Consider the following 23,962-nt stretch of genomic DNA (forward strand, 5'->3'; position numbering starts at 1 on the left):
AGGGAACTACCGTCGTCTAAAAACTTTCTCGGGTGCCCTCCCTACCCCTGCTGGAGAAGAAGGATATGATATGTAGAGGGATGTCACTTTACTGTGCTTAGAAGAGTGGTAGTGCACTGATGCCGTAAAGAAGCAGAGAATAGTAGAAAGTTTGAAGGGTATTGCTATGGAAGTGGTGCAGGCTGCTTGGCAGAGCAAGCCACTAGCAACTTATCAAGATTATATGAGTGCTTTAGAAGATGCTTTTGGATCCCCTGAAGATGCTACTGATCTACTCTATAAACTCCGTACCACCTACCAACAGCCAGATGAGAAGATGTCCGACTATCTATACCGCCTAGATAAGCTGGTTCATAGAATAGTATCTAAAGGTGGAGTCAGCCCTAAAGAAGTTGATCAGTGTCGTCTGGAACAAGTACGCAGAGGAGCTCTCACTCATGATCCAATTGCCCAGCGGATGAGGTCTTGTGATAGACAGAAGATTCCTGGTTCTTTTCATGAGTTGCTTATGGAAGTTCGCAAGGAGGAGGTTATTTTGGCCGCAAGAGAGAAGACATCGCCTCGGGTGACTACTGTTGCCCTGAAGCCAGCAGCCGACTGCCGAGAGATGGAACTGTTGAAAGTCATCGAGAAACAGGGGGAGCAGATTACACAATTGTTAAGTGCCCAGGCCAAGACAATACAGCGGCTACAAAGTGCTGCGGAGGTAGCCGAGAAGCAAACCCTGGCTTCAGGAAGTGAGAATGATGACCTCTGTAGAGTAGAGAGTAGGAAACCAGAAGGGTGCGTTGTCTGTGGGAGTCCAGGCCATATAGCTCGTCAGTGTCCGAAGAGGTGGAGCTCAAAGAACTCTTCACATTTTCCCCATCACACTCAGAGGCAGTCGGGAAACGGGAAAGGGGGGCCAGTAGAACCCCATACTGAGCCCCCATCACCAACTAAGACCTACTCTACCGCCCCATCCAATAGTGCCTCATCGAAAACACTGCCTGAAGGTTTAGTGGGACTTGCCCCACATGTCCCCGCATATATCAATGGTCAACCTTGTACAGTATTGCTGGATAGCGGGTCTCAAGTGTCCATCATCTTCGAAGGATGGTATAAGAGATATTTATCCAACGTACCTCTGAAACCGTTGTCTGGACTCGTGGTGTGGGGACTGAGTGAGCACAGCTACCCCTACAGAGAGTACGTGTCTGTGACACTGCGATTCCGAAAGACTTGTTGGAGTGGATAAAGAGATACCCATCATAGCGCTAATCTGCCCGGAGGCAGAGGCAGATGAGAGACCATCATCTGTCATAGTGGGAACAAATGCCAACATCTTCCGTACGTTAGCTCAGTGGTGTCGGGAAGTTGGGGGAGAAAATTACTCGCAGACAGTCTGTCTGGAAGCCTAAAAGAGAACGGAGGAGGAGAAGAGGGAACTACAGCCTGAAAGCTTTGACCCTTGTTTTGAAGGAAGTGAGCTGAAAGGAGAAGAGAGGGGGCTGGTCATCGACTGCATGATGATGCGGGGGGCAGCTTTCTCTTTAGGCGAATGGGACATGGGCCTCGCCCAAGGAGTAGAGCATCGCATTTGGTTGAAGGATCAAAAGCCTTTCCGAGAGAGATCCCGAAGATTGGCCCCAGCGGATATCGAGGATGTCAGGCAGCATCTATGCGGTATGTTAGACACAGGAGTCATCATAGAGTCTAGTAGCCCCTATGCTTCCCCCATCGTGATAGCTCGAAAAAAAAATGGAGCTATTCGGATGTGTGTGGATTATCGTACCTTGAACAAACGTACGGTCCCTGACCAGTACACTGTTCCCCGAATCGATGAAGCTTTGGATTGCCTGCAAGGGAGCCAATGGTTTTCTGTGTTAGATCTCCGGAGTGGCTACTATCAGATACCCATGTCAAAAGAAGATCAAGAGAAGACCGCTTTTATCTGGCCCATTGGGTTCTTTGAGTTTCAGAGACTGCCTCAAGGACTGACAGGTGCTCTGGCCACTTTTCAGAGATGTATGGACAAAGTAGTGGGGCACATGCACTTACGTGAGGTCCTGGTTTATCTAGATGTGCTTATTGTTTTTGAGAAGACTCTGGAAGAACACAACCAGCGGTTGTTCAAGGTGCTGGATCGGTTGAAGGAGGCTGGGTTGAAGTTGTCCCTTGACAAGTGCTGGATTTGCTAGACGACTGTGACATATGTGGGTCACATAGTCAGCAGAGAAGGAATTTCCACCGACCCCGCCAAAGTGGAGGCTGTTGTAAACTGGCCTAAGCCCACCAAACTGAGGGAGCTTATGTCATTTTTAGGATTTTGTGGATATTACCAAAGATTTGTACCCCAGTACTCTCGGATTGTGAAGCCGTTAGCTGCCCTTACCCAGGGATATCCCCCTTTCGGGAGGACAGCCCACTCCTCAAGGTCAGGAAAGAGAGTCAACTTCCGAGTTAATGAACTTTTTTGGAAAAGATGGACACCTGTATGCGATGAGGCATTCGAGAAACTGAAGTCATGTTTGACCCAAATTCCAGTGTTGGCCTATGCAGACCCTAGTAAACCATATGTGTTACATGTAGATTCTTCTCTCGATGGACTAGGAGGGATTCTCTATCAGGACCATGATGGCTGTCTGTGTCCCGTTTACTACATTAGTCGAGGATTGACTCCCAGTGAACGCAACTACCCAGCTCACAAACTGGAGTTTCTGGCTTTGAAATGGGCTGTCGTGGACACGCTGCATGACTACCTCTATGGGGTACACTTCGTGGTTCATACCGACAACAATCCATTAACCTACATGAGAACCACAGCAAAACTGGATGCCACGGGGTAACGGTGGCTTGCCGCACTCTGTTTGTACGATTTCAGCTTAAAATATCGACCAGGGATCAGTAACATTGATGCAGACACACTCTCGTCTGCCTAGGGAACCCTTAAATGAGGAAGAAGAAGGAGGGATGGATAGAGGTCCCTGCCCCTGAGGTGAAGACTCTGTGCCATAGACCTCAAACTAATGCCCTCCCTATGCAGTGCTGTGCTAAATTCTTAGGAGTATCCAGTGAAGCACTCCCGTTGTTGTACTGCCGAGTGACAAATGTAACCCCAGACTCTCTCCCTCAACTGACTCGTAATCAAGTCAGAAAGGCGCAGCAGGAGGATCGTTCGGTGGGGGTAGTCCGATGGTGGGTTAAGAGGGGCTGGAGGCCCGAAAAGAATGCATTAAGTACAGAGGAGTCTGTCCTGCTGACTCGGCAGCTAGAGTTTCTAGTAGTAAGAAATGGACGACTATACCGGGAGGCAAAGCGCCAGAAGGGAGGAGTCCGCAGACAGCTGGTGTTACACCTATATAACATTGTTTGGCTTTTTATTCCATATTTGGGAGACTGAATGAACAAACAGTTGAACATCACGCTCTACTTGGTCTTGCTATGAAGTTTTCTATTACACTGTGAACTGTAATTTTCTTGGTGAATAATTCATTATTTTTTACATGAGTTGCTATTTTACAGTTTAAGTAGAAATGTTAAAAAATATATAATTCAAGAATATTTTATTCAAAAATAATTATTGGTTTTATTCTTGGCAGATGACTGTACTAGGAGATCAGACGGACAGCTGACATCTTCAATTTTTAAATCAGACGATCTTGAGATCCCAGAGGATACAATTGAAGTGAATGCCATTACTCCAGATCTACCATCATCCCTTCACAGGAAAGATCTTTCACCTGATCCTTTGAAACAGGTCCTGTCTTCTGATTCATTACCGACTACTAAGGAAAATCAAAGTCACAAAATAAGCATTAAAAAACAAATTGCTCCTAATTCAAAGAAGCCATTTTCACATTCCGAATGTGGAAAATGTTTTAACCAGAAATCAGCTTTGCTTAAGCACCAGAGAACTCACACAGGGGAGAAGCCTTTTTCCTGTTCAGAATGTGGGAAATGTTTTAACCGTAAAGCAATTCTTGATAGCCACCAGAGAACCCACACAGGGGAGAAGCCTTTTTCCTGTTTAGAATGTGGAAAATGTTTTAACCAGAAATCAGGTTTGGTTATGCACCAGAGAACTCACACAGGGAAGAAGCCCTTTTCCTGTTTAGAATGTGGAAAATGTTTTAGCCAAAAATCAGCTTTGCTTAAGCACCAGAGAACTCACACAGGGGAGAAGCCTTTTTCCTGTTCAGAATGTGGGAAATGTTTTAACCGTAAAGCAATTCTTGATAGCCACCAGAGAACCCACACAGGGGAGAAGCCTTTTTCCTGTTTAGAATGTGGAGAATGCTTTAACCAGAAATCAGGCTTGGTTAAGCACCAGAGAACTCACACAGGGGAGAAACCCTTTTCCTGTTCAGAATGTGGGAAATGTTTTAACCGTAAAGAGATTCTTGATAGCCACCAGAGAACTCACACAGGGGAGAAACCTTTTTCCTGTTATGAATGTGGGAAATGTTTTAACCGTAAAGCGATTCTTGATAGCCACCAGAGAACTCACACAGGGGAGAAGCCTTTTTCTTGTTCAGAGTGTGGGAAATGTTTTAACCAGAAAGCAGATTTGGTCTATCACCAGAGAACTCACACAGGGGAGAGGCCTTTTTCATGTTCAGAATGTGGAAAATGTTTTAAACAGAAATCAGATTTGGGTAAGCACCAGAGAACTCACACAGGGGAGAAACCTTTTTCCTGTTCAGAATGTGGAAAATGTTTTAATCAGAAATCAAATCTGGTTAATCACCAGAGAATTCACACAGGGGAGAAGCCTTTTTCCTGTTCAGAATGTGGGAAATGTTTTAACCAGAAATCAGATGTTGTTATACACCAGAGAACCCACACAGGGGAGAAGCCTTTTTCCTGTTCAGAATGTGGAAAATATTTTGTGAAGAAATCCTCACTTCTTAGTCACGAAAGTACTCACACGGGTGAGAAGCCATTTTCATGTTCTTAATGTGGGAAAGGTTTTATACAGAAATCAACTCTTAATAAACTTCAGAGAAGTCACACAGGGGAGAAGCCTATTTAAATTCTAACTGAAAATTGTATCTTCTTAAAGGGGTTTTCCACTTCTATTGGTACAACTCCTTCTCATTCCTCATGTTTGGCCTTGTTAAAATAAAAACACTCATACGCACCTCCCATTGTGGCGCCGTTCCATTGGTGTCACCACTTGCGTTTCTGGGGCTCACATAAGGTTATTACATCACACAATCCTGCTCCCAATCAACGCCGCCTTTGGACATATTGAAAATCAACAGGAAATGCATGGCCTGGACATAGAAATGAGAGCACTCTCTTCAGACCGTGTTCCTGGGGGAATTATAAGCAATTTCCAGCCTTAAACATGACGTCCGATATGGGAAAGAAAGACGAGATCGGAGGGTAATCTGAGGTCCCCCACCTCCGTCAGCATATCTGATATGCAGTGTTTCTTATCGAAAGTCTTATCATCCTGCTCTGGAGCCATTACTGCCTCATCTCAGCTTGGAAAAAGAAGCAGTATTAACCCTCATGATGCCAGACAGCTCAAGCCTGTAAGTCCTGCACCAACTTCTCTCTTAATGTAGGCCTCACAAGAAAACATCTCCACAAATCTCCCTGTATTCTCACCAAAGCCCACATACTGAGCAGTGCTTGCTGCACAGGAAAATATACTCCCCCAGCCACAGGGGATTTTAATATGGGGAAAGCCATAATTGATTTGTATTTCATATTGCGTCTATCCCTACTAAACAAGAGAAAGAGCAAAATATACAAAGGCTGAAGACCACGTACAAAACTGAAATACGTCCCCTCACTTCTAGCCTATCACAGCTTACTGACAAGGTACAGAGATAAGAGGCTGATGTCGTACAAGTTGTGGCCATCAAAATGCTCAGAAACAAACACTGGATCTTCACAGCCAGCAAATAAACAGTCTCTTTCATATCATTGATGACCAAGAAAATCACAATAATATCCTGAAATCATCAATGCACAAGCGATTATGCCAACACTGTGGACATTGTTCAATTATATTCTTGGTGACCCTATTGATAAGGAGCTGGAGATCGACAGGGCGCACCGTACATTAGGCAATCATGACCCAGATTCTAAGCGTCCAAGGGACATTATTGGTCACATACATTTTTTCAATGTAAAAGAGGCCGTTCTGAGGAAAGCAGGGGATTTGGGTCCTGGTGATTTCAATGGAAAACGCATACAATTGCTCCCAGATCTATCCTGAATGGCACTTGCTCAAAGAAGGGCATTGAAACCACTACTTGATGCTCTCTGGGAAAATGGTCTGATGTGCTCCTGTGGTGCCCTTTCCAGCTGCAAGTCCGAAAAAAATGGAACATTGTATACTTTGAAAGATCAAAGCGACATGAGACCATTCTGTGATGTCCTGGACATTCCCAGAATCCATATATCTGACTGGCCACCTGCTCCACCATTGCCACAGAGAATTCCAGCACATCACAGAAGACTTTCAATGGATCAGGAATTTAATGGTGATGCACCCAGACGGGAAAGGAACCTGCCAATCATATGAGCTCCTGAAATGAATCTTCTTTTCCCTGATGAGAGAGACAGTTTGCAGATGCGTACTTATTTCTTTCAGAATATAATAAGATATATCTAAATAGAGTTTTAGGTGCCACTCGTCCACTATACTGAATGTCTCAGTTCATATCTTAGAACGCCATTTAATTTGAGTTCACATTATATTACTGTAATATCAGGCCGTATTACTTTGCTCGCTATATATTCTATGGTTCCCCCTAATAGGAACCCTAGAACTAAAGGTTTGACTTACGCCTGTAAAGACAACCCCCAGTTAGGGACTCGCATTGGGATCTGCTTGTTTCGTAATTTCCTAGTGTTCGATATATTCATAATCTATACCTCTTAGCCACTGAGAGGTAGACGTTACTATCTACCATCTATACCTCCTCTTTACTCTTAATCTTTCTCTTCTCACCTCCTCCTTTTTTTCATATAATATGACACAACGCAGAACTCGTTCATTGAATGTCAGAGGACTTAATGTTCGAGAGAAAGGAGCTCAAGTGTTTTATCATATGAATAAACAACACGTTCATTTTCTCTTCTTCACGAGACCCACTTTAGAAGCGATCATATACTGTACCTCAGATTACTAACAGATATTATTCATCTTGGCGTCACAGTACAAATGCTGTTTTGAAGTCTAAGGTGCGGAGTATAGGCCGACACAGATCACTGCCGCATACCATTGTAGAAACACTGTCTGACACGAAGGGGAGGTATATGTTTATTAAGATCTCGATCTATTCCAAAATTTTGACTTTGGCAAACTTCTGTCTCCCTAATTGTGACTTAATTAAGACATGATATCAATACTTGAACAAACGAAAACATTTTGCAGAGGACCTTATCATCGGAGGTGACTTTAATTTTGTCTTGGATCCTTCTTTAGACGCATCCTTGGGTCGGAGTCACCAATCTAAATCACAATCACCAGTGTCTCCAACTGGTCGATGTATGCAGCATACTACATCCAGACGTAAAGGATTATATGTATTATTCTCCTTTACACAATACTTATAACCGTAGAAACTTTTCCTTAATTAGTCATCACTGGCTTACATGGCAATCTACATCTCTGATAGGGACTGCTGTATGGTCAGATCATGCTCCTGTATCTTGTAATCTGACTATACCTGACTCCACCAAGGCTTCAGCTGTTGGAACTTAAATGATAATCTGCTGAAAGACTCACTCTGTGTCTCAGACCTTCTTGAGACTATAGACTCCGTCAAATATATGAGCATGAAGAAACTGCCTTACCATTTCAATGAGAAATACTCAAATGCGTACTCAGAGGGATACTAATAAAACATGGATGCAGGCTAAAAAAGAGAAAGCAGCTAAAGTCTCCCATTTGCTTGAGCGGATTGATCTCCTTGACAAACAACATAAATGATCTGCTTCCCTCCAGCTATATGCAGACCTGCTTTATACAGTAGAAAGGAGTTAAGGTAGTTTCATGGATGGGTTACTCACAAATATTGTGGAATTTCAGGGCACCTACTTATGGAAGTAACCAAGCGGAAGCTTCCATTCTCGGTACTAGATATGGGGCCTCCTCAAGAAAATGACCTAAAATGTCTTAAGCTAAAGTTAATATATAAGGTGTGGGATAGGGGTAAAAATATTCTGGGGATTGGAAAGTACACACGCTACTTGTCCAGAAGAGGTGGTCGATGATGAGACACAATTGCCAGAAAGTCAGGAGGAGGACCAGGGTTCAGAAGTGGAAGACGAGGTGGTGGATGATATAGTAACTGACCCAACCTGACAGGAGGACATGCAGAGCGAGGACAACAGCACACAAGGAGAGGGAGGCAAAGCACCCCAACAGGCAGGAAGAAGCAGTGTGGTGGCCGCAGACAGAAGGCGGGCAACCGTTCCCCGTAACACCAACACGACGGAAGTTGCCAGTACCACTGTTAGGTCTTCCCGAGTCTGGTTGTTTTTTAAAGACTGTGTCGATAACCTCAAAAAGGCCATTTGCACCACCTGCCAGGCCATCATCAGCAGGAGTAGCAAAACTACATGCTGGTGGTGGTCAGGCTTGATCAGGCACATGGCAGCAAAGCACCCAACTTTGAGAGCCAAACCCCAGGGTCCGGGAACAATGTCTGCGGGTGGCTCCACTACTTCTTCCGCTGCTTCCGTGCAAGCCAATCCCCTGTCCATAGTGCATGCGAAGATGTCTCCTGCCCTGCACCTGTCATTGCACACTCTAAACTAGCACCATCAGCACGCACGTCCTTGTGCCAGAGCAGCGTTCAGTTGTCCATACCCCAGTCCTTAGAACGCAAATACAAATACACAGCCAACGCCCCACAGGCCACATTACTAAATTCTTACACTTCGCGATTGCTTGCGCTCGAAATGTTGCCTTTTAGGCACGAGGAGACGGAAGCTTTCCACAACCTAATGGCGGCAGCCATCCCTCGGTACTCGATCCCCAGCCGCCATTATTTCTCCCGGTGTGCCATCCCCGCATTACACTAGCATGTGTCCCATATTAGCCATACCCTCAACAATGCAGTTACTGGGAAAGTCCACCTAACCACGGACACATGGACAAGTGCTTGTGGGCAGGGACAGTACATCTTGCTGACGGCACACTGGGCTAACATAGTGGACCCAGTCAAGACTTGGGACGGAACACATCCTTCTGATGCCGAGGATTGTGGGCCCTAGGTCAATCAAGGTTGCCCCCACAGTCTACAGCTCCTGCACCCCATCCTCCTCCTCTTCAGCCTCCATCTCCGAAATGACCACATCAGTCACAAGCTGGAAGCACTGCAGCACTGCCTCAGCCAAGCGGCAACAGGCTGTGCTGAAGCTAATATGCTTAGGTGACAAATCGCAAAATGTTGAAGAGTTGTGGACAGCTCTGAAAGAGCAGGCAGATCTGTGGCTGACACCGCTGAACCTACAGCCAGGCATGGTCGTGTGTGACAATGGCCTAAACCTGGTTGCGGTTCTGAGGAGAGTGCTTAACCTTGTAGTTCAGCGGTTTCTCAAAACCTACCCGGAGCTGCTGGATCTGCTTGTCAAAGTACGCCACCTGTGTGCCCATTTTAGAAAGTCAGCTACAGCTTCCGCCGCCGTTGCCGTGCTTTAGCAGCTTTTGCAGCTTCCGGCTCACCGACTTCTGTGTGATGTCCCCATGTGTTGGAACTCTACACTACAGATGTTGGGAAGGATTTGTGAGCAGAAGAGGGCAGTTGTTGACTATCAGCATCAACAAGTCTATCGGTATTCAGTTCAGACTCCACAATAAGACCTCAGGAGTGGACATGGATGTCAGACCTCTGTACCATTCTCCAAAACTTTGAGGACTCCACCTAGATGGTGAATGGCGATGACGCCATAATTGGCGTCATCATCCCGCTTCTCTGTCTTCTGAAACGCTCTCTGCTCACAATCAAAGAGGATACATTGCAGGCGGATTCCGATGAGATGGAGCAATACAGGGTGATTACACACAGCCCAGCCTCATCTCATCCCAACGTGGATTGGGTGACAATGAGGAAGAGGAGGAAGAACAGGACCTAGTTTCATGCGCTATAGACGGTACTACCTGCACAACTGTTCAGCGTGGATGGCCTGAGGACAGGGAGGAGGAGGAGGAGAGCATGGTCAGTCATCCTCTTGGTGAGGACACGGAAGTCTTGCCTGTTAGTAGTCTGGCATGTATGGCTGAGTTTAAGTTACGCTGCCTTTCCCGTGACCCTCGCATTATCAAAATTTTGGGTGACAGTCATTACTGGTTGGTGACACTTCTAGACCCACGCTACAAGGAGAACTTTCTATCTTTTATTCCTGAGGCGGACAGGTCTACAAAAATGGGGCTGTACCAGAAGGCCCTTGTTGCGGAACTATTAAAAAAATTCCCATCTGAAAATGTTGGCGGCAGAGGTCACAGTTCGTTGGACAACCAAGGACTACAGGCAAGAGAGACACAACTCCAATCCAGCAGAGGCAGGGGAACACTGTCAAAGTTCTGGGAGAGTTATCTCAGCCCCTCCCATCCCACAGGCCCTGAGGCGCGGGGTACTCTCACAAGGAGTGCAAAGTTTGGGAAGATGCTGAGGGAGTACCTTGCTGACCGTACCAACGTCCTCCGTGATTCCTCTGTGTCTTATAATTATTGGGTATCCAAGCTGGATACGTGGAATGAACTGGCTCTCTACGCCTTGGAGGTCTTGGCCTGCCCTGACGCTAGCATTTTATCAGCGGGTTTTTAGTGCCACTGGTGGAATTATAACTGATAAGTGCATCCGCCTGTCAACTGAAAATGCTGACAGGCTGACTCTTATAAAAATGAACAAGGGCTTGATTGGACCAGACTTCTCAACACCACCAAATGATAGCAGCTTAACATATACTCAAATCCAGTGTCTTTTTTTGGGAGGTGTATTCCCATGCACCTTTTCACACCCACACATGGGTATACGCTTCCTGATTTTGGCTATTTGCTCTTGTCCTCCTCCTTCTCCTCATCCTCCACCACCATATCACCAGGTTGACTGTGGTCTGTGATGCAACACCCACATAATTTTTTTAAAGGGTGTTTATGATGCCCGTAAAAAAAAAAATATATATACAGTATGTTCATGTATACCCCCCAGGGATAAATGTTTGTCAGCCCATACACTTAGTGCATGGGCATTACAAGTATAGGAGACCCGCTCCTTTCTAATGGGAACATTTTTTTATGAGGCCCTCCTCCATGTCTTTTCAAGGAGCATTGGAGTGCCTCCCAATTTTTGGCAGCCCTTGCATTCACTGCATAGGCCAACACTATGGGAGACCCACTTCCTAATAGTGGGAACATTTTTTCATGAGGCCCTCTACGTCTCTTCCAAGGGGCATTGGAGTGCCTCCTAATGTTTGGCAGCCCTTGCATTCACTGCATAGGCAAATAGTATGGGAGACCCACTTCCTAATAATGGGAACATTGTTTTCAGGAGGCCCTCCTCTAAGTCTCTTCAAAGGGGTATTGGGGTGCATCCAAATTTTCAAAGGGATATTGGGGTGCGTCCAAATTTTGGGCAGCCCTGCCACTCACTGCATATGCAATAACAGTATAGGAGACCCAATCTTTAGTAATGGGAACAATAAAACATAGCCGGCTGATGGCTCTCTAAGAATAGTGAGGGCCGACTGCTGGCCCTTTAAGTATAGTAAAGGCCGCCTGATGGCCCTATAAAAATAGGCTTTGTGACTTTCAGAGTCCCTCCTTCATAAATGAAACAGGATGTGTCTGATGATGTGTCACACAGCACATGGCCAGATAAGGTTGTAAAATGTTAAAATTACATTTCCCAGTGAATGCATTTGTCACAGTTGAAAGCAATGCAAAAGTGCAAAAACGCTACATGTGAACATAGCCCAAGGTGTGGAGGAGCATTTTTGTTTTTGGTTATTTATTTTGCCTGATATACAAGTCATTACCCTGGAAAGGATGTTCCTTAACATATTTCCCAGGAAAATCCATTTTGTTTTTGTATGTTTTATTGTGAGTCCGTAAAAGTGGCGTAATACCTTTGACAACTTTGTTAACAGCAGTGACCTGGGAGTCAGAGATGCTTCCAGGGGTCTTCCAAATGCTGTTCCCATGTCATTTGAGCACTGTTCCCATCGATTTGGGCAATTTTTAGGCCCTCTGCAGACTGCTGGGGGGAGCCACCTGAAAAAATGCTTGAGTTTCCCATAGACTTACATTGGGCTCGATGCTCGGGTCGAGCTCCCGAGTATTCCAATGTGCTCGACCTGAGCATCGAGCACCTGAGCATTTTAGTGCCTGCCCATCACTAAAAATTACTATTCCAAAACATTGTACTATAGAGCGATATTGGGATTTATATACCGTATTTTTTGGACTATAAGACGCACCTGACCATAAGACGCACCTAGGTTTTAGAGGAGGAAAATAAAAAAATAAAAATTTAAGCAAAAAATGTGGTCATGATGCACTTTTAAGGGGGAGGGGGTCTTCTGCTGACACTGGTATAGGGGTAATGTCCACCAATTCTGACAATATCCCCCATCCTGGTATATATGCCGCCCCCTTTCTTTTATATGTGGTCCCCATCCCCATCCTGGTATGCCTGGCATCCCTCTATCCTGGTATGCATGGCACCCCTCATCCTTATCCTGGTATGCATGGCACCTCTCATACCTATCTTGGTATGCATGGCACCCATCATCCCTGTCCTGGTATGCATGGCACCCCTCATCCCTGTCCTGGTATACATGGCACCCCTCATCCCTGTCCTGGTATGCATGGCACCCCTAATCCCTGTCCTGGTATGCATGGCACCCCTCATCCCTGTCCTGGTATGCATGGCACCCCTCATCCCTGTCCTGGTATGCAGGCACCCCTCATCCTTATCCTAGTATGCATGGCACCCATCATCCCGATCCTGGTATGCATGGCACCCCTCATCCCTGTCCTTGTATGCATGGCACCCCTCATCCCTGTCCTGGAATGCAGGCACCCCTCATCCCAGTCCTGGTATGCATGGCACCCATCATCCCTATCCTGTTATGCATGGCACCCCTAATCCCTGTCCTGGTATGCATGGCACCCATCATCCCTGTCCTGGTATGCATGGCACCCCTAATCCCTGTCCTGGTATGCATGGCACCCATCATCCCTATCCTGGTATGAATGGCACCCCTCATCCCTGTCCTGGTATGCATTGCACCCCTCATCCCTGTCCTGGTATGCTTGGCACCCCTAATCCCTGTCCTGGTATGCTTGGCACCCCTAATCCCTGTCCTGGTATGCATGGCACCCCTAATCCCTGTCCTAGTATGCATGGTCCCCCTAATCCCCATCAGGCTGCACATTAAAAAAAATAAACACTCATACTCACCTCTCTTCTCTCCTCCAGCGCTGCGTCCGGTCTGCCTGCACTGATCTCTATATGTGAGCCGCGCATGACGTCACTGCCATGCGCGGCTCACATGGAGAGATCAGCTGCCGGAAGTCACTGCTCCCCACGCCGGGTCTGTGTGCGCGGGGAGCAGTGACTTCACTCTCCTTCATAGCCTGCACACAGCGGAGCCGCGCTGCGGCTGGCTATCTCCTGTGCCCGCTCATTAAAGGGCATGAATATTCACCCTCTCCCCACGCCCATGGGTGTGGAGAGAGGTTGAATATTCATGACCTTTAACAGCGGGCACAGGAGATAGCTGGCAGCAGCCGCAGCGCGGCTACACTGTATACCGCTATTAAGGAGCATGAATATTCAGTACTCCCCACGCCCATGGGCGTGGGGAGCAGTGAATATTCATTTTCTTTAGCAGCGGGGACAGTGTAGGCTGCAGTAGGCGGCTGCTGCCTCCTGTGCCCCACTCCTCCACCGATACCGCTCCCCCCACACCACACACAAATATACACCCCCCCTAACATTCGGACCATAAGACGCACCCCCCACTTTCCTCCAAAATTTTGGAGGAAAAAAGTGCGTCTTATGGTCCGAAAAATACGGTAATTAAAGTAAAGTAAAGAGTTAAATAAACACATAGGCATAAAGCAAACACTTTATTTGAAATACAACAGGCACATTCTTTAATCATTTAAATTAACCAATATACTCACCCCAGTTCTGACGGTAATCCAAGGGTTTAAGCAATGTCCCACCACATAACTTTATTTAGCTCCAAAAAACGCATAAAAAACAAGGCAAAACCGCACGTTTTATACGCAGCGTTTTTCCTGCCAAGGAGATGCAAAAACGCTCAGGAAATTTCTGCTTCAAATCCTGATCGTGCGCACATAGCCTCAATCTCAAAGGCAAAGAAAGATCTCCTTAGGCACTTTCTAATAGTCCTGGGAATCTGACGTAGTCTACAAATAGATACCTTAAAAACATAAAAAGAGAGTTAAAAAATTGTTCACCAATTTATTAGAAAATATGGATCCCCCGCAGGTCCGACATAGTTCAGCGCTTCCCATGACGTTCCCTGAATCCGTTGATAAAAGTGTATGGAGAGTCTCCATAGGCTTTTAGCAGCCGCTACTCCCGGTTCCTGCTGCACTCTGAGACCCGGCGGCTCTGCACAGCAGTGACTTCAGTAACTATACTTCTCATCAGAGTCGCCGGGTCACACTGTCCTCTGTTAGACCTGGCGACTCTGATGAGCAGTATAGTTACCAACGTCACCGCTGTTCAGAGCTGCCAAGTCTCGCAGGGCGTAGAGGGACCCAGGAGTGACTGCTGCTAAAAACCTATGGAGACTCAGAACAAATCTCCATAGGCTTTTATCGACAGATTCGGGGAACATTGTGGGAAGCACTGGATTACATTGGACCTGTTATTTTCTAATAAATTGTTGAATGAGAGACAGTGTCTTGTTTCTGTTTCTCTCTTTTTATGTTTTTTGGGTATCCATTTGTGGACTACGTTGGATTCAGTGGACTACGTCAGACCTGCATGTTTTTTTTGTGTTTTTTAATAAATTAGTGAACCAGGAAAAGTGTTGGGAAATGTTTATTCAAATGAAGTATTTTTTGTGTGTTTTTATTTTTGATTGCTGGGTCAGTAATGGAGTTGTCTTATAGACACCTCTTCATTACTAATGTGGCACCCCAGAGGGTCTGGTTGCCACAGTGGTAGTAATACCATGTCTGGGAGCAAAACGGGGGTTTCCTGGTCAGGGAACACACTACAGGCAACACCTCCTGCTCCAGACCAGAGAGGGGAGGATCCTGCCCTTTATAACTGGATCTGGAGGCGGGGTTAGCTCAGACAGGGCCAGTAGTCGAGTTGAGGACACAGGAGTCAGAAGCCAGGCACTGGAGCTGCAGATAGCTCATCCTGGATTGTTCATACAGAGAACAGGACACCGGAGTCCGAGGCTGTGGGGATTGTACACCCAGCAGCAGATACCGCAAAGAAGGAGATTTCAGGTCTCCTGGCCCATCAGAAGCCCGGAGGCTCAGCCACACGAAAGGACCAGTACCGCCACAGAGGAGCGAGGAATACATAGGATCCGAGTCGCCAGCCATACGGGTGAGCACCGCATGTTACACTCAGGGACGTGGGCTACAACACGACTATAAGCGGGGTAGCTAAAGAGTACAGGCAGAACGGCAGGCCTACAACTCTACCTGGCCAGGAGGATTCTAGGATTGCTCCCAGATTGACCGGGCCCTCATCCCTAGCAAGTACTCCCGTTGGGGCCTATATAAGTGCCATTAGTAAAGACCCTGGGACTGCACTGAAAAGACTCCGTGTTATTATTACCGATACCCTGCACTACTACCACCATCATCCATACACGCTGCCCTGAAGCTCCACTCTTCCTGTGGGGAGTCACATCACCTTGCTGCACACACCATCAGCTTCAGTGGACTGCTCCGCAGCGGCGGTTCCCAATAACCGCACTCCACAGGTGGCGTAGTCGGACTATACATAACAGAAATACATAAACTACCCTTAGATTGACCACCTGGGTCACGGACCGGGTCACCGCCACGGTGACTACAACCCCCAGCATCTACAAGGCCCAGGTCCGGGTACCCCACAGCCCAGGCGGCGCGTCACTAACATGACAAATCACAGCTGACATCAACCCCAAGACACTTTACACTGATTGTCAATGCATCAGGGCAATTGGGAAGAGCAAAGGCAAAATGCCATAAATGGTGCATCTCATGTGATGTGCCACTTCTAGTATATTTAAGCTGGGAAGAGCCCAATAACCAGGGACCTTCCCAATCTGATATCAGCTCTCTGCTGTATGCTTTACCTTTGCTGGTTACAAAAATAGGGAGGGGTGGGCACATCATTATTTTTAATTATTAATTTATTAGGTTAAACAAGGCTAAACGCCCATTAATGCCATTGGAAAGGCTGTAAAGAGTGAAAATTTATATATGTAGGAGGATTGAGAAATTATATGTAGGAAATCTATTATCTATCATCTCTCTAACTTCTTTCTATCATCTATCGATATCTGTACATAACATTGTTTTCTTAGTTTTGTAATCAGCTTTAGGTTACATAGAGGATTATAGTAAGTAAAAGACGATGTTAATGACGCATTGTAAACGGATGCAGGCGAGAAAAAGGTCACTCGCATGACAATCGTCCAACTTTTCGGGATGAACATCGGAGCGATTTATAATCTACTGATGTGAACGGACCCTTATCCGGACTCTGAATATAGTCTATCAAGGCCGCCCTCCCTGGAAGGGGTTAAACATAGGAGATTTCGGCATTTTGCTCCTGGTATGAAGTGGATAGCACAATCATATGCCGCCATGTAGTAGACGTCCGGTAACCGGTGATTATCACCTCATGTGTCTGACGCGCCCCCTGGGCCATATTCTTTAGGGGGAATATCCGGAGCCGGATCAGATGGGGGTTGTAGTCTTCCGAGTGGCTGTGACCCGGTCCGTGCCCAGGGTGTCAAACTCAGTTGTATGTGGCAGTCCTACAGATGTTATCAAGTTCTTAATGTCGACTACGCCACCCGTTGTGTTGCGGTCACTGTGGCCGCCGCTGCAGCAGGGTCCGCTGAGGCTGGTGGTGTTGGTGCAGCTTGATAGGATAACCCCCAACGGGAGGGGTATAGCCTCAGGGGGATCAGGTGCAGAGGATGGGAGTTGTGGTGATGCAGTGTAGACGGCAATCAGAGACAGAGTCGGATTATGCAGTTTAGGATGTTTACTCACTGCTGATGTTCTGGTCACTCCAGCTTCGAGTGACCTCCCGAGCCGTGCTGCGTCCACCAGGTTCTGGATCCAGCCAACCCCCAAATAAGTCCGGAGCGTGACCCTGAGCTCTCCTTCTGTCCTTTCTCTGGCCGTCCCCACTATTGATCCACCCAGGTCCAGCTCCCTCGGGCCTTCTGTTGGGAGACCCTTGGCCTCGGGTTCCCTGACCCTCCACGTGGTATGCCTTCGTGGTGGATGTGGTGGGTGACCGTGGCAAACGCTGCCCACGGTCTCCGGTCTCTGGCTGGGGTGTGTTTTTGCCCCCCACCAGCTTGGGTTCCGGTACCCTGTGCCGACTCTTCACCCGGGGATTTAATTTGGGTTCTTGGAGTCCTTTTCTTCTGTTTCCCCCTCTGGGTCTCTCTCTCTCCTCTCTCACTCTGGGTCTCTCTTCTCCTCCGCTCGCTGACTTTCTCTCTGCAACTGACCCTGTTCTTAGTTGGTGCCCACCTTATATACACCCTCTATGTGTGAGCTCAGGTGACCAGCACCCAATGAGCTCCTATCTTTACCCAGGCTGCTCCCCCTATCTGCCCCTACACTACTTGGGATGTACCACCCCCCTCCCACTCCAGCCAGGAACAGACTCGGTCGTACCTGCACATTTCTAAGTGGGAGTACCGTCGGCCTGTTCCCCGGAAATGGGATGTGTGTAGTGCATGCAGCCTACCGAGCTCAGTTCCACACTCCTTCCTTACCCGGGAGTGGAATATCACACCTCTGGGTTGAGGTGCAATACCCCTGTAGCAGCCGAATCCTCAGGGTGCTACATGTCGTCCCACGTTACATCCTCACATAAAACTGTAGAAAAGGCGGCACGGGGTAATTGTGCCAGAAGTGAGGGGCAAATAATGGCGGAAATATCCCTGACTGCGGAGACGTCGCCATGTAGAGTCTTCACCCCGGATATCAGGACAGGAGCCGCGCAGTTCACACTGTGCATCCACTGAGGCCCCTGATCATGTGACCCCTGACTCCTCCCCTCCTGTGACCTCATCACAGGTCCTGTGCGCACACAACAGCCATATATGTGGTGGCGGCTCTGCAGGTGGAGGTATGTGGAGACCCTCATTACTGGGCGCAGGGGGCATTAACCCCTTCAGCACGGAGGCTCTTTGGGGGTCTCTGTGTGGTGTGAACAGTGAGGTAACAGCTGTGGGCAGAATGCGACTTCGCTGGTTCCCGTCCACATTAGATCCCTTCAGACGACTGCAGGATGAAGGACAGAAACCCAGAGACGTCCTCACACAATGGCTGCTGCTTCTCTCCTAGTTCCAGCACAGTGATGTAGATACTGGTGATAATCGCCCCCATATTCTCTTTATTCCTCCGGTGCGATGGATTTACCCTCAGGTTCAGCAATGCTCCTCCGCCATCTCTCCTCCACCTCAGCTATTTACCCTTTCAGTGCCGCAAAACTGAACGTTCTTCCAGTCCCCATTGTGTTCTCTTAGGAAATGTGTGGAATCGTTGGAGGGGTTAATGGCCGCTGATTAATGGGGTCTCCTATGTGCTCATTAATTCTCTGCCTTATTTACTGGAGGAGCAGCCGACATATCTGACATTACATCCCAGACACTGAACACCATATGCTACAAATTCACCGCTGCAGGCGATCGATTGTGTAATGAAATGTTTTTATTTAATGTGATTATATCTATTTCTTGTGTTCGGCATATTTACATGGTGGACATTCATCAATGCCGCATTGGTGAAAACCCAGAGGTGTAAGGCAGGTTCTCGTTATCGGCTTCTCTTGGGATTAAACCAGGAGACAGGAGTTGTGAAAGGGTCGGGGCCGAGAACAAACAACCATCTCGTAAAACCATCAGACAACCATCTCGTGAGAAACGTATTCAGCTGCCGACTCCGAGGAAGGAACTGCTTGTTGTCTGTGGCCTAAAATATATAGGTTTTATTACTAGATGTAAAGAAAAAAACTAAATACTGTAAAATAATAAATCTCCTCATATGTTTCCCCTTATTATCTGCAGTAATTGTATTATTACACAGGATTTTTATGATGCTACATCTGCTCATCATCTTCTCATTCTGATCCCTACAATATCGGATCCTGTCAATGAACATCTATATAAGAGAATTTTCCTTATGGACTCATCAAATATGGATATGGACAGAGACAAGATGGCGGAGCGGATATTACACCTCACCCTAGAGATCCTCTTCCGGCTTACTGGAGAGGTGAGAGATTCTGATGACGTCACATTACATCATTCTTATCTATGGGAACAACAGATGGACCAAACTGGAGAGGTGAGGACTCTGGAAATGTCTGTAGTGAGATTTATTAATGCGTCTCTCCATAACCAGGATTACACAGTAGTGAAGAAGACCTCTAGTGAACGCCGTCAGGCCCCTCTGTCTGAGGGATGGGAAAGACCCCTGAGCCTAATCACGGCGTCTCCACCTCACACCCAGATACATGAGGACATCAATGACCAGAAAATCCATAACTCACCTACAAGATGATTGAGCTGCTGACTGGAGAGGTGACACTGCTGGGAATGCTGGGACATTATACAGTAACACTATGAAGGAATCAAGGGGATGACGGTATCATTGTATGTGTCAGGTTCCTATAAGGTGTCAGGATGTCTCCATCTATTTCTCCATGGATGAGTGGGAGTATTTAGAAGGACACAAAGATGAATACAAGGACATCATGATAGAGGTTCCCCAGCCCCTCACATCACCAGGTAATAGACAGGACTAAATACACACGGCCTATAATTATCTGTATGTAAAGAATGAATTCAGTCCCTGTATGTGTTTCCTCCAGATCTATCCAGTAAGAGGACAACACCAGAGAGATGTCCCCGTCCTCTTCTACTACAGGACTGTAAACCAGAAGATCCCAATGTTCCTCAGGATCATCAGGTAGATGGAGAGAAGGTGTCATGAGATCTCCCCTATGATGTGTAGACGGCTGTGAAGGTCTTGTGTTCAGTCTTGTTTTATCCACCAGTATTATATGTTTTACACTTGTGTAATGAGGCCGGTGGAGATGGCAGGATTAGAGCTGATCATACATGTGACTTCTCCATCTGTCTGTGACTTTTACAATATTTGTTTCAGGGTGAAGATCTGACCCATATTAATACTACAGAGACATATGTGAGGGGTGATGAGCGGTGTAAGGAGGAGATTCCTACATATGACTACCCAGGTGAGTAGTGACCACTAAATGCAGAGAAGTCACAGATTCTTCTCAGTCACCGGCTGTGGCTGCTTTATCGGTGGTGTAGTCCGGCCGTATCACAATTGTGTGATCTCCATTTTGCCTCTAGACCACAACATTCTCCTCCACCAAAAACTGTTCAAATGACTTTGGGCAATGGAAGCGCTTTCTATGCTGCTGAATGTTCACATATGGTCCCTACAAGACTAGGTCCAGTCTTTCTGACCAAACTTCACTTTTTTAGTTTCCCTTTATACTTTTCAATTTCTTTTAAAATTGACTAACTTCTAACAGGATTGCGATAAACTACACAAAAAACATTACACCTGTGCCATGATATACAGTGGGGGAAATAAGTATTTGATCCCTTGCTGTTTTTGTAAGGTTGCCCACTGACAAAGACATGAACAGTCTATAATTTTAAGGGTAGGTTCATTTTAATATTGAGAGATAGAATATCCCAAAAAAATCAAGAAAATCACATTGTATAAATTAGATTTTTTTTTTTTCATTTTGCAGTGAGAAACAAGTATTTGATCCCTCTGGCAAACAACACTTAATACTTGGTGGCAAAACCCTTGTTGGCAAGCACAGCAGTCAGACGTTTTTTGTAGTTGATGATGAGGGTTGTGCACATGTCAGGAGGAATCTTGGTCCACTCCTCTTTGCAGATCATCTCTAAATCATTCAGATTGTGATGCTGTCGCTTGGCGACTCGGAGCTTCAACTCCCTCCATAAGTTTTCTATGGGATTAAGGTCTGGAGACTGGCTAGACCACTCCATGACGTTAATGTGCTTCTTTTTGAGCCACTCCTTTTGTTGCTTTGGCTGCATGTTTTGGGTCATTGCCTTGGTGGAAGACCCAGCCACAACCCAATTTTAATGTCCTGGCGGAGGGATGGAGGTTGTCACTCAGGATTTTACTGTACATGACTCCATCCATTCTCCCACTGATGCGGTGAAGTAGTTCTGTGTCCTTAGCAGAGAAACATTCCCAAAACATAATGTTTCCACCTCCATGCTTGACTGTGGGGACGGTGTTCATTGGGTCATAGGCAGCATTTCTCTTCCTCCAAACACAGCGAGTTGAGTTAATGCTCAATTTTAGTCTCCTCTGACCACAGCACCTTCTCCCAATAACTCAGAATCATCCAGGTGTTCAATGGCAAACTTCAGACGGGCCTGCACATGTGCCTTCTTGAGCAGGGGGGACCTTGCGGGGACTGCAGGATTTTAAACCTTTAAGGCATAATGTGTTACCAATGGTTTTCTTAGTGACTGTGGTCCCAGCTGCCTTGAGATCATGAACAAGATCCCCCCGTGTAGTTTAGGCTGATCTCTTACCTTCCTCATGATCAAGGATACCCTGCGAGGTGAGATTTTGCATGGTGCCCTAGATCGATGTCGGTTGACAGTCATTTTGTATTTCTTCCATTTTCTTACTATTGCACCAACAGTTGTCTTCTTCTCACCCAGCGTCTTCATTTTTTTTTTTATTACTTATGGTTTTGTAGTCCATTCCATCTTTGTGCAGGTCTATGATCTTGTCCCTGACATCCTTAGAAAGCTCTTTGGTCTTGCCCATGTTGTAGAGGTTAGAGTCTGACTGATTAATTGAGTCTGTGGACAGGAGTCCATCATACAGGTGACTATGTAAGAAAGCTGTCTTTAATGCAGGTAACGAGTTGATTAGGAGAGTCTAACTGGTCTGTAGGAGCCAGAACTTATAATGGTTTGTAGGGATTCAAATACTTATTTCTCACTGCAAAATGCAAAAAAAAATATTTAATTTATACAATGTGATTTTTTTTGGATATTCTATCTCTCAATGTTAAAATTAACCTACCCTTAAAATTATAGACTGTTCATGTCTTTGTTAGTGGGCAAACTTACAAAAACAGCAAGGGATCAAATACTTATTTCCCCACTGCATCTCTAAGCTGTGCGTGGCTGATGGCTGTAATATACATCTATTCACGCCTGCAGGAGATGTGGTGGCATGGCTCGAGCCCTGGTTTCATGGATTCACTCCACGTCATAAATTCCATTATGTTTTCAATCCTAAAGAATTCAGATTCCTGCACAATCTCTCCTGAAATGGGGGCACTAATACTTTCTCTACTCTTCTGGTCAGGACTCATCATACCTCCAATGGTCCACCATAAATGAGTGCAATTTCATTTAGTGTTGGAGGTCTCCCCTCATACATACGTTCTTGTTGAGGATGTAACATGTTTTTTTCTTCTATGTCTTTTTTTTTTACAGGTTCATTCTGTATGATAGTCTGATTGTGGTGGGATCATCCGGCCTCACTTATGTGAGACTGTATCTCCCTGGTAGTCTATAAAAAAAGATCTCCATTGTCTCTTCCAAATGTCCGATATCTAAATTTAAGACTCCTCAGCTCTGCACTATTATAACTATATTTCTCTTTAAATGTCTAATATTTCTTCTTGAATCACATCTGATAGAAGATATTGTCCTTTACGTTTTTCTCTGATGAAGACTGTTGAGTTTGATCATTTCAGTAGATGTGTTATTGTCTATACTCAGTTTTTGACTACAGCAGTTATTTCCCCCTAATATTCTGATTTAACTACATCCCGCAGCCAGTTTTGTGTTCCTAATCAGGGACCATTTTTCAAATCTGACGTGTGTCACTTTACAGTGGGTATGGAAAGTATTCAGACCCCTTTAAATTTTTCACTCTTTGTTTTATTGCAGCCATTTGGTAAATTTTAAAAAGTTTTTTTTTTCTCATTAAAGTACACTCTGCACCCCATCTTGACTGAAAAAAAAAACTGAAATGTAGACATTTTTGCAAATTTATTAAAAAAGAAAAACTAAAATATCACAGACCAAATGAGAATCATGAGCTCAAAGGAACTGCCCAAGGAGCTCAGAGACAGAATTGTGGCAAGGCACAGATCTGGCCAAGGTTACAAAAGAAGTCTTCCAAGACCTGGCCTTCCAGCCAAACTGAGCAATCGTGGGAGAAGAGCCTTGGTGAGAGACGTAAAGAAGAACCCCAATATCACTTTGCCTGAGCTCTAAAGATGCAGTAGGGAGATGGGAGAAAGTTCCACAAAGTCAACTATCCCTGCAGCCCTCCACCAGTCGGGCCTTTATGGCAGAATGGCCAACGAAAGCCTCTCCTCAGTGCAAGACCTATGAAAGCCCGCATAGAGTTTGCTCAAAAACACACGAAGGACTCCCAGACTATGAGAAATAAGATTCTCTGGTCTGATGAGACGAAGATAGAACTTTTTGGTGATAATTTTAAGTGGTATGTGTGGAGTAAACCAGGCACTGCTCATCACCTGCCCAACACAATCCCAACAGTGAAACATGGTGGTGGCAGCATCATGCTCTGGGGGTGTTTTTCAGGTACAGGGACAGGACGACTGGTTGCAATTGAAGGAAACATGAATGCGGCCAAGTACAGAGATATCCTGGATGAAAACCTCTTCGAGAGTGCTCTGGATCTCAGACTTGG

General features: G+C 46.1%; 1 pseudogene; it reads left to right on the forward strand.

Moving 5' to 3' along the window:
* The first annotated feature begins 1,547 nt into the window (after nt 1-1,547).
* The window catches only part of LOC141172908 (uncharacterized), a 29,232-nt pseudogene continuing 6,817 nt past the window's right edge, over nt 1,548-23,962 (forward strand).

The sequence above is a fragment of the Phyllobates terribilis genome, unplaced genomic scaffold, assembly GCF_046119375.1.
Source record: "Phyllobates terribilis strain yellow unplaced genomic scaffold, ASM4611937v1 Scaffold_12__6_contigs__length_324123572, whole genome shotgun sequence".
Lineage (NCBI taxonomy): Eukaryota > Metazoa > Chordata > Amphibia > Anura > Dendrobatidae > Phyllobates > Phyllobates terribilis.